This window comes from Carettochelys insculpta, chromosome 12 (assembly GCF_033958435.1).
Source record: "Carettochelys insculpta isolate YL-2023 chromosome 12, ASM3395843v1, whole genome shotgun sequence".
Lineage (NCBI taxonomy): Eukaryota > Metazoa > Chordata > Testudines > Carettochelyidae > Carettochelys > Carettochelys insculpta.
The window spans coordinates 35,618,090-35,636,005 of NC_134148.1; the positions used below are offsets into that span (position 1 = coordinate 35,618,090).

The window sequence follows — 17,916 nt, forward strand, 5'->3', positions numbered from 1 at the left end:
CAAGAGTCAAGCACCGTTGTTTTGAATCTGATCTAATGCACTGTGGAAAAACACCCATTGAGTTCAACTGGCATTGGATCAAGCCCTTGCCTCATAGTTAGATTAAATAAAACCTTGTAATTGGCGTTTTAGATCTGTTTGACTATGAAATAAAGATTTGGCAACTTAATTTACTTTAAAACTGCCCATACTGCAATGTTTGAATCTGGCCACAAGTTTTTTAACCCTTGCCCTACCACAATGCTTGGGATTTCTAGACTTGCAGTTTTGATTCAGATCTTTGTCAGAACAAGGAGGAACTATGGAGTAGCTGTAGACGTGGATCCAGGTTTAGATTCACAAAATATGGTGAGTGATCAAACCCAAGGCTTTCATTCAGCCGTCCCCATGTTCTAGGTTTGCTATTCCTTTTCTCTACCTTCTGTTGCTTCTCACATCCTTCCTTCTCTCTTCTCTTCTCACTATTCCATTTGCCCACATAGGGTGTGTCTACATAGCAAAGTTCTTGTGAAATAGCAACCACTATTTTGAAATAACTTGCTAGTGTCTACACAATGCAACTGCTATTTTGAAGTATTTTTGAAATTGGTAAACCTCACTGTATGAGGAATAGTGCCTTGTTTGAAATATATATTTCCAAATAGGGGCTACGCAGACAGGGAACAGAGGCTGTTTCGAAATAAGCCCTTGTGCGTCCAACAGTTCTCTTTTGAAATAGGCCCTATTGTGTGTAGATCCTCTATTCTGAAATAGCTGGGTGCTATTTCAAAATGCATTTTGTGTGTGGCTGCCCTATTTTGAAATAAACTATTCCAGAAAATCTCTTCCAGATTAACTTATTTTGAAATAACACTACTGTGTAGAACTAGCTATACTGTTAGAGGCCTGTGAATTTCAAATGAGTCCTCACTGAGTCAAAAAGAAAGATAAGAAAATGCTGTGTGTTCCTGTTTACATAGATCTTGGGTGCCCCATGCTCCAGTTGTAATATTCTGCCTGTAGGGCACGAAGGCCCTGAGGATTGGCAGACTCTGCTAGCATACTTCCCAGCCTACTCTTTTCCCACCCAAAAAAAAAAAAACATATTTACAGCACCTGAAATTTGCTACCTTATTTATAATAGTCATTCACAGCACACATGTAACATTAGATGTACTAGGCATTCTTTACTATAAATCCTTAAGACAGATTGGATTGATTGCATTCTGCTTCCACAATAGAACTTAACAATGTTGCAGGCCATATTTCCAAATGCACAGTATATACCCTTATGCAAAGCAGTTCCTATATGCATGTGCATTAGCTTTGTATTAGAACTGACAACTGTTTTTTTTACTACTACAAATAGGGCCAAGTCCACTGAATCTTGGGGGCAGACAGAAAGCTATTGTCTTAGTAGAACTCTGCTAGTATTATTTAGCTTTCTTTCTCACACAGTCACAATAACTGTTAAATTACATGGTTCCTTTATATGCTTCCTCTATTCAGATTTTATTGTTTCTTATCTTCATGAAGTCTACTTTATTTTGGTGTAAATCTGGACAAACATCATTGAAACCAAAACAAGGCACTTGAGATTTATAAATGAGATCAGAATGTGGTCCAGACGTCCCAGACTAAACAAAAAATTCATCTGAAGTTGGAAAACAAAGTTGTTAGACTCTTTTCATTTTAAAAAAGTAAAGCCCATTTGTTTGCAATTCGAAAAGGAAGAGAAAGAGTTTCTAACTAAAACACTGCTCACAATTCATTTCTCATATTGCTGAGCACCTCTGACATCCATGATTTGCAAAAGCCCATCCTCACGGACAACAGATAATTTTAAAAGGGACAGAAGAAAGCGTATCTCCTTCCTTTCTGAGATCAGAATCAGGTCTGCCTTAGTAAACTCAGCTTTAGCTTGACAAGGGTTTTTATGGCTGCATTATAAAAACCCTGGAAACAGGAGCATTTATGACAGAGCCAGAGACAGATCCTTAACTATAATAGGATACTTGGTTACCACTACAAGACAGGCATTATGTTGGAGGGCAGTAAAGCTAAAACCTGTCCATAGGGCATGAAGTCTTAGCAGCTAGGGCATATAGCTAGATTTTTAGCACAGGTATACTCTCCAAATACACTTGGCTTTGAGATTCCTCCTCCTCTTCAAAAATTGTTTTCATCTGTGGCACTGGAAATGTTTCTGTAGTTGTGAACAACTACCTTTGATTAAAATCTGTCAGATTTATCTTCTTTGCAGGAGGGAAGAAATATGTGTTTTCCGCAGAAAGGAAATCAATGTGTCTTTATGATAGATGCAGACAAAAATGGCGAGGGTGTCACTTTAAATGGGGAAGCAGGAAGAATGGACAGCCCACTAGACATTACCATTAGCTGCTGACATAATTACTCTGAGGCAAAGCCCCAGTTTAAATCTTCTAATCCATGTTTATAGGATTGTCTTACAGCCACTGACCTAATAGTTATTACTCAGACTTTTTAAGCGACAAAATCTTGCACGTGTCATCCCCATACCTTTGTTTCCGTTACATTTCTTAATCAATGCCGCTTAGGGAAATCTCAAAGCCAATGATTTTGCCAATACTTTTTAAACATTTTATTATATGACTAATATTAGAGTCATACTGGCTCATAAATTCAGCACAATAGACATCATTATTCTTCTCAAAATACTGTAGCATTGGAAGAAAGTTTGGAACTGGTTAATTTGTTGGCAAAAACGGGTATTTCTTTTAACAGGTAATTACTGAACCAAACAAAAGCCTCATTTTTAAGTGAAACAATTTGGTTAGGGTCTTAAGTTGCTGGTTTTAAGTCATGTGCCATCTCTGGGGCAAGTTTATTATCAGCCACTTGCATTGTCCCAGCCAAGGTTGGGCCTGGGTAGGCCACAGCCCATCCATTTAAAGATCCAGGCCCACCTGCCCCCAGTCCTGACTCTGCTTCTACCCAGGCACAGGGGCTTGCCCCTTTCTGCCCAAAGTTCCAGCCAGGCTTGGGGAGCCATGTCAGAGGCTAGCGCTGCTCCACTTACCCAGCGTGTCTGCCAGAGAGTGGAGTTGGGAACTTGTAAGCCCCCTGCACGCAGTGCCCACTCCCCAGCAGGAGCACTCAGTGAGTAAAAACCAGAATAGCTGCAGGCATCGCGGCTGATTTACACAAGCTAAGGATCTGGCCCCAGGTCAGCCATTTTGAACTGAATCTTAAAATATGCAGAAACTACGGGCATTACCCTGGAGCCCAGAAGAGTCATATTCCATACGTTAAATTTAATATAAAATTAATAAAACAAAAGAGTTCACAATCCTTTGTATATAAGCAGTAAGGAAATTGAAGTCATACTCATCCATTCTGCCTTGTTTGAGGAACACAGCAACCCACTGGAAGTATTTTAAAATAATTTAGCCAGGAAAAACTCGTAGGGGTGGGGCGGTGGCTGGAGTCGGGGGGGGGCGGACAATGAATGGCTCAACAACCTCTGCAGAAAATGAAAAAATCTTGCCTGTCTACATTTGCAAGAGGAGCCTGAATTACCTGCCTATCCCTTTAAGCATTTTCAGATACAAATCAAACACAGATGGTCCATTATGTTTATGACCTCACTGTCAATTGCTGTAGATGGTGCATGCATTAATTATTGAAATAGTTTCATAGTATTCAACTTTTAGTGCATACATTGTCACAGATAATTTCAACTTTCTGACTAGAAGGAGGTAGAAACCATTTTATTCATGCGAATTAATCTCTTGAACATCATAAATGCCACAACTACAGTGAGTTTTTTATAATGACGCCAACCAAAAAATATGTTAAAAAACCCTGGCCCCAGTCCTGAAAGTCAACATTATGTTAACATTCCTTGCGATACATAAACGATGGCAAAACCAATTACAATTGTAGTAAATTTTGATTACGGGAGTTGTTTGTTATTTATGTGTAGAAGATAAAGATAAAACTGGGAATAGCCCTCATCTTTTCCATGTATAAATTACAGCCATAAAATACCATGTTTTGTAAACAATAGAAAAATACTTGGAGGCTTTCAAATTATTGGATCTGTTTTATCTGAAGTAACTGCTGCCTCTAAAAAATTCAAAGTCTGTGTTACCTGTTGAACATATTTCCTGTTTATTTCTGCAGGAAAATAGAAAAAGGCCACTGAAGGCAGTAAAATGGCCAGATCCAGGTTGCAGTAGTTAAGAAGGATAGAGGAGACATTCTCAAGGTGAAGAATTCTCAGTATGCCTGGGGCATTTAGGTGCCCTCATGATATTGAAAGTCAGTGACAGCCTCACTCTCTTACCCCTTTTAAAAATGCTGCCCAAAACAAAGCATAACTGACCATGGGGGCATTAAGGGTGTGTCTACACACCAAAGTTATTTCAATATAATGACCTCAATCTTTAAATAATTTTCCAAGTGTCTACACGATGCAATCACTATTTTGAAATAGTGGACACCTTTTTCTGAATTTAGCAAACCTCATTGTATGAGGAACAGTGCCTATTTTGCAATAGATATTTTGAAATAGGGGCTGCATAGGCCAGGAATAGGAGCTATAGGAATAGCTTATTTCAAAATAAAGCTGTTGTGTAGGCACAGTATTTAGGATTAGAGCCCTGGAAGCACTGAACTGCACTGGACATACTATATTGGAAAAAGTTTTGCTTATTTTGGGGTGTCCCTATAGCATAGATGTGTTATTCCAGACTAGCCTATTTTGGAACAATAACTCTGAAATAAGCTATTCCAGAGTGACTCTGTACTGTAGACATAGCCTAAGGCTACAGCTACACAGTACCTGTAACTCAAAATAACTTATGCAATTTGTACAAAGCAGGATTCGTCCAGGCCATCTTACCTCTTAAATGAAGAATCACTCCCTACAGCAGAGGTGGGCAATAAGCAGCCCATAGCCCAAATGCAGTTTGCCAGAATTCACCACTGGCAGGTCATTGTTTACATCATCATCCTCAGCTATGACTGTTCCCAGTGGCCACAATCCACCACTCCTGGACAACGGGAGCATGGGAAGCGGTGCCCCAGCCCACGCCTCTTTCCCGAGCTCCTAGTGGCCAGGAATGGCAAACCACAGCCAATGGAAGCTGCGAGCAGCTGTGTCTGTGGAAGCTCAGGTAAAGATAATCAAAGCATCTGGTAGCCTACCACTGGTAAACCCTGTCAAACCGAGGAGTCTAGCCTCTCCACTTCCTCAGCAAGAGGATCCTCTTCCAAGTGTTTCTTCACCTATGTTCCCTGGAACGCTGGTGTTCCCCAAACAACTCGCGGGTGTGCTGTAAGTGTCTGACACTTCTTTGATATCATACATTGATGGTAGATATGCTCTGTTATTAAAACCAGATGCAATGTTGCTTCTTCATTGCTATGATACCTGATTTGCTGTATGTGTTGCTCTTTGTTGTTGTTTTTTTGTTTTTTGTTTTGTTTTGGGTTTTTTGTTTTGTTTTGTTTTGGTCTGACAACAATTTTTAAGGAAATTTTCATAGAGGCCCCAAGTAAATATATTGTTGTTTGATGTTCCATGATCTCAAAAAGTTTAAGAAACTCTTCTATAGTCCATCATCCTCTGAACAGACTTTCCTTACCTTTTCAGTGTCCTTTGTATATCATCATTGATAGAAGCTCCTTCCAGGGGTCCAGTGTGGTCCAAACGCAGAACATAAAGGGTTTTGAGGACGAAAGAAACTTCCAGCTGGAGAAATGTTGAAAACTCCAAATGCATTAGATTTCTTTAAGATACAATAGCAACACCAACACCATAGGATCCATGTTTCAATAAGGAACGTTCATGGTCATGGCAGATTCACATCATGTGGATCAACCATCACCTGTGGTGGAAAAATTTGACTTTTCTTTTATTCCCCCAAACAAACCCACCCTATATCCAAATTAAAAACAAAATAAACAAGCTCTTTAGACAAGCTATTTTTCCACCCCCACTAAAAGCTAGGCACTACTTATAGACTTAATAACCACCAACTCATTCCCTAACACACCACTAAAAATATCCTCACCCAAAATATGCCCCACCCAAAAGGAATGACCCACACTGAGCACAGGTTACTTTTTGTATTTCTACATCTCATCAGTCCAAAGGAATTCTTCTCAGTTGCTCACTGCATTTTTCTTGAAGGTCCTGCAAAGTGATACAAATATTTTGGTAGACAACCAACAAGCACACAAAGATAAAACATAAAATCTCTCCCTCAGCAACCCCTGCTTTTTCCATAGGGAGATGTTTAAGACCTCCAAGATCCCAATATTCTTTTTGTGATTGTGTAGCCTCATTCCATGGTAGGCAAAGGCTAGGGGAGTGCTGCATGAGTGAAATGCTCAGCCACAGTAATTGGGTCTGCTAGAAATTCAGATTGAAGGCCTGCTGCTAAAGTGAGTGTTGTTCCTTTAAATCATGTGTTCAAAACAAGAGCACAAATCCCTTTGCAACAGGAACTGCTTCAATATTAAGGATGATTAAACAGTGATGGGCTTTTATTTAAGTTTCTTTTTACTGCTCAAATACAGGATCCCACCCAAACTGAAACAGCTCCCATTATTTCAAAAGTCATGACATAAGCTTTCCTAAATCATGAAGTTTTGTTCTCTTAATTGGGATTCTTCTTATTTTGCTTGAAGGTTTGGGGTGAGCAGGTGTTTAGCCTTTAGGGCTTAGATTTTTAAGCTTTTATCCACAGCTACACCAGCTAGAAATTTATTTTAAAAGGAAATGAAGGCTGAGATTCCCAACATTCTGACTGCAGGAGTTGGAGCTTAAGGAAAACCATCACATATCATGACTGATGATGAAATTGCAAAAGACTGTAATACTGCACTTTCCTTTCCTGTATTGTCTGCATTGCAGGAGGGTAGCTAATGGCTGGTGGAGTTTTTGTCCCTTGATCTATCTCTTTTTGCTACAAAGAACAAAAAAAAATACATCAAGGAAACCTATCATTTAGATAGGTGCTTGGTTCTATGCCTGTTGATTGTCCTGTTCACAGAAATGACATGAAAGTATAAAATATCACACCTGGAACATTTCTAGAACGAGTGGAGCTCTTATTTTGGAAATTTACACTGATCACTTTTTCAAAGATGAGGAAAGCCTAAGCTCCCATTATTTTTAAATGAAGTATATATTTAGTAGTATGCCCACCATTCTGTCACTTCTAATTTTAGAGGGCAAAGAGCCATTCTGGCAGTCTCATAGACTTGTCTAATTTTAAAATAGTAGAGCAGCTGATGATTAGCAAAGAGAGATTGTCTTTCTTTGTTACTCCCTTGGGAGCTTTTCCTTTCACAAAAATTACCATATATTGTTCTGAGTAGAGAGTCATGCGAGATGTCATAGTACATGATCGAAAGGAAAACTTGGCCTGCAGAGTTAAACAATTAGGAACTGCTTCTTGGTCAAGGTGGGGACTTTGGGTACAGCAGCTGGGCATAAATGCATCGACTCAGGAGCTGACTCAAGTGATATTTTTGGCCTATTTTGATTGCATAGGGGAAGGAGTAATAACTTACTACTGGCCTACAACTTATCTCAGTTACTCTCTGTTCACACAATACCACGGGGGTAGAACCAGAGCTTTTCCCTTTCCCTAGCCACCTGCTCTAGGATTAAGTAGGCGAGTCACCCCATTTACCTCCATGTGCCTGAGTTCAAGGTCCAGGTAGCCTATATAGCAAGAATGGGCAACCAGGAATAGTGGGTAGCCCACATGACTTGCCCTTCTTCACCTTAGTAGGCTGCAGCAACCCAAGCCACCTGCAGTCCTACAGCCCCTGTGTGCTCCCCGCCCCCTATGCATCTCATGCTCCAGGGCCTGACACCTACCTGCTCCTGCCCGTTTTGCCCAGCACTTTTGGAGCACACAAATCACCTGATTCACATTCTGTCCCCATACTTTCCCCACCCTGCCAGAGCTGGAATGCAGAAAACAGCTGATTCGGGGCATTCTTAGATTCCTAAATATATTCATAGTCTAAGTCACAATGTAATCCATATATATGGGTTAGAGTGTGGTGCTAGGGACAGAGTTTATGTGTATGTAAACTCTGCCCCTTGTTCCTATTACAGTGTGTGTCTCTCTGACGTTGTCCAGTAGTTTTCCCATCAGTCAGAGATATGAAGACTAGTGTGATGCGGGGAAGTTTTTAAAAAAATGTTTGTAGGGGATTAGTGTGATGTAGGGGTAGGGGGAAATGTCAGTAAGTGATCAAAGTTTCCAGACAAACACTTCAGTACTAGACACAAGCTTCATCTGCATAGCTCTACGCTGTATCTGGGAGTCATTCTAAGCAAAGTGCGCTTAACGAGTAACTTTGCACCAAGAGGCCTTGCAATTTCCTATAAATAATAGGCATTCTGCCTTCCTTCTGAAATATATTAAGAGCCTCAAGAAGGATTATTGATGCTGGCAACTAAGTTGAAACAGTTCTCAGAAGCTCCTGACATTTTATGTATAACATTAGATATTTGCATATGTATATATGTGTGTGTGTGTGTATATATATATATATACTTTAAGTGTTTGGAAGTTGGGGTGACCACAGGGAAAGAAAGATTGATCAAGAAAAGCAATTGGAGTTATTTTCTATGCATGAAATTGATTAAATGCTTCACTAAATGGCTTATCAATTTGGTTCTCATATTTCTGTCACCCACTGCAAACATTACAGAAACTCCATCTATAACTATGTTGTATACAATACCAAATTACAAAAGGTTGTAAAAACTAATGTTTTGTTTAAAGTTTTGAGCAGGACCATATGCCTTTGCTGACCTTGAGTTAGTCATTTTAATTCAAAACATTTAGGGGGAAGAGGAAAACAAATCCATCTGCATAACAAAACCAAACTCATGCAGTTTAGAACTTAGTACCATGCAGGATGCCACACTTATTTACTGCCACAGAGAAGTATATAGAATCTTCCTTGTAACTGAGTATTATAACTTTATAGCTGCCAACTATTTGTGGTGTGATTTTTAGGAGATCAGGTTTCACCAAGCTGAATTGGTTCTATTATGTTTGTGGGCTCTGTGTCATCAGATCTATCTGTCTTGGGACTTAATAGTTCATGTCCCCAGAGGACCTCATAGATGCTAATGGGTTTCACTTCCCAATATTGTGGGGAGGTGAAGAAGTATTATTAGTCCCAAAATGCAGAATGTGTGGAGGAGAAGGTCAAAGAGGAACTGCAGGAGCGCTATGAGAGCCAAGTAGAGTAAAGGTAGTGAAATCCCAACAACTTCAATGGGCAGGGCATGTGGCCAGGATGACAGAAGACAGACCGGTTAAGCACCTTTTGGAAGGACCTCCTTATAGTTGCTTACCAGGGAGAAGATGGAGGGATGGAAGGATAATAATTGAGCAAGTCCTAAAAATTCTTAATGTGAATTATCCTTATTGGGAACATAGGCAACAGAAAGACATATGGGGAGCAAATTGTGATAGTGGCAAACAGTGTTCCCTCTAATTTTTTTCCATCCATGGGCAGAATAAATTTGTAATATGCACCAAGGCATGTGTGGATATGAACCACCAATAGAAACACATGGTGTCAGCTGTGTGTGGTTGTGTGTGCTGGGCTAACCAACGAGGTGGCCCCTGAATCTCTCCTGGGTGGCCTCCCTAGTGCTCAGCTTACAGGGTACAATGGTGGCAAATGATCCAGGTGGTTTATAAAGCCAGAGAGTAAAGTAATACAGATGGGTATCTGAAGAACAGAGACCCAGGCTTGGGCTACAGTAGGCAGGTAAGTTGATTGCAGATACAAAATTCTAGCTACAGCACTTGTGTAGCTAGAATTGACTTATCAGCAATCAACTTATCTGGCTGTCCTTACTGAGGAATATCTACCAAGAGGGTCTCTCCCACTAACCTCCCTTATGCCTTTTGATAGCAACAAGTATAGCAGTTGACTGCTGACCCCTGATAGGTTGATTTCATGCAAATCGAACCCCAGAAGATTGGCCCTGAGCAGGTCAATATTCCAGGTAAGATAGACATGACCTAAGTTACTTGTTCAATATCTCCTGAGTCCCAGTCCAATGCAAAAGCTCATCCTCTCCAACAGACTTAGAACTTCCCAATCTACCCTGAATAAGGGGCAGTGTGTAAATGCATCATCCCTGGAGCAAACAAAGCAGTAAATCAGATAGTCACAATTGCTGCCTCATTTCCCATTTGCTCTCATTATGGGGGAGGGGAAAGGGAGTCACTTATTTCACTGTGTTCTGTGGAGCAGTTCACTCCACTGTCTAACCAAGCTGCTAATCCGGCTTGCAAGCCACTTTCTGTTCTTCTCTGCTCCTCTCCCCCTACTTTCTTCCTTTCCAGAGAGAGTATCACACAAGTAGGCCTTGCAATCTCCTCTGTACAGCCACCATCTGAACAGAGCCAAGCAGAGGAATGAGGCATGGAATTAGTCCCATGTGTGGCTGAGTACGGACTGTGGCAATATAGCTGCTAATGATTTATGAATCTTATATTGATTTGATCATCTTGGAAACTTTGACAGATAGGTAGACAGATAGCTCTTTCTGGTGATTTCTTAGCAGCAAATGGAGGTTTTTGTACACTGTAACTCAAATACTTGTGCATCCAGGAGCATCTTTCTTCAGACAGTCACAAACAGGTTCATCCTCACAGGGCCCCTTTTGTGCATTGTTATCCCCATTTTACAGATAGAAGAAGTGAAATACAGCAAGGGAAAATGATTTGCCAAGGTCATTTGTTAATCTCCACCAGAGCCAGGAATTAGACTGTAATTCTCCCAGTGCTTCAAGCACAAGCTCGTGCTTTTTTCCTTTATATAAAAATAAATAAATAATATGATTAAATATTATCACTGAAGCAGAGCTCAAGCAGAGTAGGTATGTATGAAATGCAAATGTGAGCATGGGAAAATAATCTCTTTTTTAACTATAAATGGTTGTTTTCTAGAGGAAAAATGATATTTTCTTATAACATTTACAAGCCATCATGTCCCCAGCAAGGATTAACATTTGGCATCAAAGTACTGATGTGGAAGAGAGCTCCCAGTAATGTAAGCTTTTTTACAGCCGACTATGTATTTTAAGTCTTGACTGACTTGACCTCTGCCCATTGCTAATCCTTCACTTTCTTGCCAGTGGATATGCACATCTACAGAGGGATGGCACCAAAATGCACTGCACATCATCTGGCTAGAATTCAGAACTTAAAACAGAGCTACTGGGGAAAAATACCAAATGAAGGACATATAAGTGTACTTTAATAACTAGCAATGCATTAAGTTCTGGCTCCAATATGGACAGAAGAGACTTTTACCCAGACCTACCTGTGCAAGGCATGTGTTTCCTTGTGAATGAGAGTGTATTTTTTCGCTTATTTGCTCGTATTACAGCTCTGCAGCAGCAGATTAGCCACAACTGCAATTAGCCCCATCATGCCTGGCTGTCCAAACACACTGCGAGACACAGTCCCTGCCCTAAAGAGTTTCCATCTTAATTAAACAATATAGAAAAATGAAGGAGCAAGTGTCTGGATTGTGCTTCTCTTTGCTCCTTTTTTCCCGGTGATGAACTGAGGCACAAAAGACACTTGCCAAAGTATTAGGGAGTGAAAGGAGAGCCTAGCAGCGCAGAGTCTAAACAAGGGCTTTTTACCCCATTAGCCCCTCCCTGTTTTATCAGCAGCCAATGCCAGGCCCAGAGGGAGGATAAAAGGATGGAACCTAGCTCAGCTATGGGCTGACCAGTGGAGAAGCAGGAGCTGGTTCTGCTGTCCACAGGACCTGAACCAGAGCTGTCTGCTGTGTTGGCTGCATGAGGACACAAGCCTCCAAACCCTCCCCAGGGTGCAAAGGGGGAGAACCAGAAGGAAACCCCCACTGAGGGGGGTGGGGGAGTGGACTCTTGGGGCCACACCCCATACTGAAGGAACAGACTCTGGTAAACAGCCAGAAGTCCTACAAGCCTGGGCTACTAGTTAACACCTAGGGGACTCGGCCACACTAAGGTTATATTGAAAGTCTGGGACAGAGCTGGGAGCTGACATTCCAAGGGCCAGTCTAATGGCTTCGCTAGATGCCCAAAGCAATGGATTTTCACTTTGTTCATAGAGCACAATAGTCATGCGAGTAAAATTCTAGCTAATTATTTTTCATTCTGGCAACCACCATGTGATATATGCTGGCTGTTGAGAGACTGTTTTGCTGGAAGCTAGTAATCCTAACTACTGGCAACCAGATAGTTAATGCCATGGCACTTGTAGTTTTAATGCTGCCCTTTATCTGTCTAAAGCAGGGGTCAGCAAACTTTTGGAAGCAGAGTGCGGAAATTTGACCTTTTGACCTCCATGTACTGTCTGAGTGCTGGTGACATTTTTAAAGTCATTAATAGTCCTACTGACAACAGCTTCATTAATAAATAAATACAGATGCAGAGATTTACCATTTAGGTGGTGGTTGGTAGCAGTAGCTGGTCTTTTGTTAATCCACAGGTGACATAGCTGCAAGCAAGCTACTGGCTGCATGTCGGAGGAGGGGTGGAGCTGAGCTCCCACTCATGTGCCAGTGAAAACAGACTCCTTCACTACTCTTGGCACATGTGCTGGGGGTTGCTGACCCCTGGTTTAAAGTGTCCTCTCTCCCACTTAGTGAATGTCCCACAGTAGTCGACCAGAACAATTTCAAACTGCTAATGTAAAATGCAGTCTAAAGGCTGAAACTACACCTTACAAACACTTATTGCAGGTGGGACAGCAGAACGGTGACTCCAAATCACTTTGTCCTCCTGTAGACATAGACAACTAGGCCAACGGGGCAGTATGGGATCAGCCAGGTGTTAAAAAACATGGCTATGCCCCCTTTTCTGAGTCACACCCTCTACCCCAGTGATTGAGAAGGGGAAATGGTATGAGATCCACTATGTCTTATATCACCCAGGGATTCTGGAATGGAGAAGAACCTCCAGTGGCCAGCTAAGCTTGATCTAAGGCTGCTTTTGATCAGCAGAGGAACACCCAGCATAGGCCAAAAGCATCAGAGAAGAGGGCCCAAAGCGTAGAACACTATAGTACTATGTGTAATAATGACTGGTAAAAAAAAATAATTAACCAGTTCAAATAACAGCAGTGGCCATATAGCTTGCAAACATTTGGGAGCAGATTCCACAGTTGGCCTCATCCTGTAGGTGTAGAAATGCACCACTGAACAGACATGCCACCTCTGCAAAATTTTTGGGCAGCCTGGAGGTGAATGCTGCCAGCCAACACAATCATAGAATACATGGACGTAAACAGATTTCAGAATAATACATTACATACCAAGTGTTTAATGGACATAATATTTTTAAGGAGAGACACTTACTTGGAGGTCTGTACACATTATTTACAATTTCAGCGGTAACAGTTAATGCTCTGTGACAAAGTATATTGTTTCCAGCTTGTTATCCATTCATAACAAGGTCAGTCTATTATCATTATTTTTCTGAATGAAGCTGTTACCTTGAGGCAAAAAGTTAATTGTAAATTACATAGGGAGGCTCACTGAGGGCTTTCAAAGAAACATGACAAAACCGTACTCACTGTAAAGTAAGGTAAAGGTGCCATTTTATGAAGCATTTCCAATTTAGAAAGGGAATCATTCAGGCATATGCTTGTTAAATTCACCTTCAGACTTTTCTAGAACCTTCTTCCTAGGTAGAAGAGAATATTCCAATGTCTCTCACTAAAGGCTTGGGAACTATTTTAGCTTAAAGGAAATGAGTTTTCATGATTTTTCACAGTGTGTTTGGACCACAGCCCTCTCCCACCACCAAAGCCAAAACTCCAAAGGCCAGATTGTGACGTTCCCACGAACTCTGAAGGGATTAGACCAGAGTGACTCAGGCTCATATCGTCTTAGCTACTAAGGTATCTAACTCCAACTGACTTTAGTGGTCAGCGTGCAGGCATAGCTGTCTGTGCTTCCTCTGGGGAAGCAAAATGTCAGGAAAGAGGTGGGGCTATATCTCTGTCTCTCTGCTCATCAGCCCAGAGGAAGGACCAGTGCAGATCTCTTAGTTCCTCCTAATGGATAATGCCATGGGTGCACCACACTGTCTCATGAGGGATTGTGCTTCTTCTTGCTCCCTAACATTGCGTAGCCCTCTGCAACACTCGCCCACCACCACGACAGAGCTCTGGGCAACTTGCACAGCAAAGCCCTGAGTAGATTTGTACTTTAAATGATCATTTGGATTTGCCACAGATGCTCATTTTTGCTCTGACACTCATTTGGCACCTTCACAACTACTGCCATACACAGTACACAGGCCGTAAACATGGGATATCCTGAGTTCACAAAAGCACTGATTGATGCTGAGTGTGCTGAGATAGACATGGGGAGATGTTCCTATAATAGCCAAGGAACACACACAAAAAATTATTCATATGTGTCTGTTTTTCCATTCCATTTTATAGCAAAGTGTGAAGCAATACAATAGAAAATGATCACCTTCCACCAGAGTTTGAATGTTTCTTTTTGTCTTGTTTCACATTCTAGATCAGGTCAAGCTTTCCTTTATCACATCATCGCAGATACTACAAGGCAGTGTAAGGTGTAGCATATCAGGCTCATGAAGGGTTAAGAAATATTATTACTGTGGATTTCCACCACTGGTCGTATGTTCAAAGTGCACGTAGCTTAGACATGTGCATTCTTTGTCCAATAACTTGTCTAGTAATGGGTGTATTGATTGCTAATGTCATCATGTTTTAGTATATATAAACCCCCTCACTCTATCATACAGCCGCCAACAATCCAAGAAGGCATTGTTTATTCATTGTAACTCCCAAACTGGCCCGTGTCAGATTCTGCTTGAGGCCTTGCTGATAAAAATCAGCAGATGATTGGGCACACACATTCTTAACATGGCTGACCCGTGACATCTTAGGGGCAGCAGGGAGCCTGTCATTAAGTGCACAATACTCTTCTTTCTTTCTCCTTATCTATCCCCAGATGACTTTGAGATTTTATTAACTCGTTAATGACTGAAGATGTCATTTAAAAAGTGGGGAGAAGGAGAAGAGAATTGGTTGTTTTTGAAGTGGGAATAAACGTGTGACTGATTCCAAATAAGGAACAGGGGGGATTTAAAAATACAACAGAAGGAGAAGATGATTAGTTTATTGGAAGTATCAATCTGATTGACTGGTATTGAGTGCAGGATAGGGATGAAAACCCACCAAAGATGCTAAGCTCTGAAGCATTTTTCAAAGCGAAGATAGCTCTGTATATAAAATGAAACATCAAAGATGTCTAAATCAGAGATTTCTACTGGTGGTTTTACAAGTACAAAAACATTTTCTTTTTGCGTCGATGCTCAAATAGCCAAGTATTACTTAACCCTAAATGCAAACTTGTTCTCTGTGAATATTCTTTTGTAGGTCTTAACATTTCAAATGATTTTATGTATAGAAAACCATCTCTTTCTGTTGTTTCTCTTTTTAATAAATATACACAGTGAGTATTGAACATTATATATAGCCATACAATTGTTATCACTCTGATTTTCACTTTTTTTTAACACTAAGACCCTGTTTGCTAACGTAAGTAAATTTACAATTTAAAAAAATGTTCATTTGTTTGACTTTATGATTTGGTGGGAGTTATGTCAGCACATAATTTTTTTCAGATACACATTTGGCGTTGAATTTTTGAATGTACACAGTTTTAGCCGAGTACCATTCCCATTCAAATCAATAATAAAATTTCACTGATTTCCATGGGCACAGAGTTAAAAAAAATCCCATCCATATTTCCTAAGTCCAATGTGAGACAAGCACATAGACTGACAGTTTGCAGGAAGCCAATATCCACAGAACAAAGAACATTTTATTCTCCGACTCTTCATATCTGAGTGTGCTTATTATAAATTTAAAGGATTGTCTTGAAAAAAATATAAACACTCTGCTTTTTAGAGCTGGCTCTTCAAATATATTAAAGAACATAATTATTTTATTTTAATGATTGCCATTTCTAGATCAGATAAGTGCTGGTGAACAGTTTTCCAATAATAATTATACCCATTTTCAGAAGCATTAAAATTGGCAGAAATTGCAGCATTTTCAGTAACATATTTGGGTACCCATAGATATGGACCTAAAACTGGAAAAAATAAGGGCCTAGCTTCTAAACTAAACTGGCCATTTTTAAACTGGCTTCATATGTCTTTCTGCTGTCTTATATGGTGGACATCAACAGAATATCTAGATGCCTCCTACCCAAAATAGAGAAGTATATACACAAAAATACATTCTTTGCTTTCTGTCACCTGCTTGCCTCATTAAAAAGGGGCTGGCCTGATATGTGTAGGTCAGTACAGGTAAGTATACTGATTGGAAGCACAGCAGACAGAGCTGCCCAGTGTCCTGGAAGCCCTGTCCATCAACAGGGTGTCATCCTTCTCTCTTCTGGAGTTTCGATCTGAAGGCCAGTCACTCAAAAAACTTTTTCTCCTACCAGCACACATTTTACTCTTGAGGATGATAATTCCATGGTCCGAGTGGAACATACCTGTTGTAGGAGGTCATGATCATGTAAAATAATAAGTAGCTTGGGCTGATTCCATAGGAGTCTTCAAAGATGACCACCAAAACCTTGAATCTGACATAGGACTCCTGATTAAACCACTGTAGAGAGTTGGGCATTGGTGTGATGACTTGGAATGTCTGGGCATTGACATCATTCTCTGTTATTTGTCTTACTAAATCGGAAAGGCTTCCAAATCAGTAAGAAGAATAACAAGAAGTCCTGTGGCACCTTATAGACTAACAGATATTTTGGAAACAAAAAAGCAGTCCAGTAGCACTTTAAAGACTAACAGAATAATGTATTAGGTGATGAGCTTTTGTGGGACAGACCCACTTCTTCAGACCATAGCCATACCAGAACAGACTCAATATTTAAGGCACAGAGAACCAGAAATAGTAATCAAGGTTGACAAATCAGAAAAATGTTATCCAGGTGGGCAAATCACAGAGTAGAGGGGCAGAAGTGGGGGGGGGAGTCAAGAATTAGATTAAGCCAGGTATGCAAAAGAGCCCCTATTCTTCAGTCTACTTACCTGTACTGACCTACACATATCAGGCCAGTCCCTTTTTAAAGAGGCAAGCAGGTGACAGAAAGCAAAGAATGTATTTTTGCGTATATACTTCTCTATTTTGGGTCGGAGGCATTAAGATATTCTGTTGATGTCTACCATATAAGAAATAAGAAAGACATATAAAACCAATTTTAAAATGGCCAGTTTAGTTTAGAAGCTAGGCTCTTATTTTTTCCAGTTTTAGGTCCACATCTACGGGTATCCAAATATGTTACTGAAAATGCTGCAATTTCTGCTAATTTTAATGCTTCTTCTGAAAATGGGTATAATTATTATTGCAAACTGTTCACCAGCACTTATTCAATCTGGAAATGGCAATCATTAAAATAAAATAATTATGTTCTTTAATATATTTGAAGAGCCAATGCTTCATCAGACGCATCTGACGTAGTGGGTCTTTGCCCACAGAAGCTTAGGCTCCAAAATATCTGTTAGTCTATAAGGCCACAGGACTTCTTGTTGTTTTTGAAGATACAGACTAACATGGCTACCTCTCTGATATGAAGAAGAATGATTTCATTGGTCCTTGGGGCTATGTCCAAAACTGGCAGGTGTCATATTTGGCAGCTCTTGCTGGAAGGTGGCACTTTTCTCAGCTGCAGCTGTTTCGGGATCTAGAAATAGCAAGTATGTGTGAGTCCTAGTAATCTGAGGGTGAATGCTCACTGGAAGGTAATATGACAGAGGTGGCAAGTTCTACTAAACACTTCCCTTTTCCTTCAAGCATCAATTCAGTGTTTTCTGGACCCATCTTCACCCAT

At 40.5% G+C, this 17,916-nt stretch overlaps 1 long non-coding RNA gene across 14 annotated transcripts in view; it reads right to left on the reverse strand.

Moving 5' to 3' along the window:
- LOC142019691 (uncharacterized) overlaps positions 1–17,916 on the reverse strand; it is a 131,654-nt gene that overhangs the window by 56,215 nt on the left and 57,523 nt on the right. For 10 of the 14 annotated variants that reach the window (XR_012647159.1, XR_012647163.1, XR_012647158.1 and 7 more), the window contains one exon: positions 5,610–6,160. This is a non-coding gene — a long non-coding RNA (uncharacterized LOC142019691). Of the gene's footprint in view, positions 1–5,609; positions 6,161–13,595; positions 13,706–17,646; positions 17,770–17,916 lie in introns of all 14 variants that reach the window. The other 4 variants (XR_012647165.1, XR_012647162.1, XR_012647161.1 and 1 more) reach the window with 4 other exon arrangements.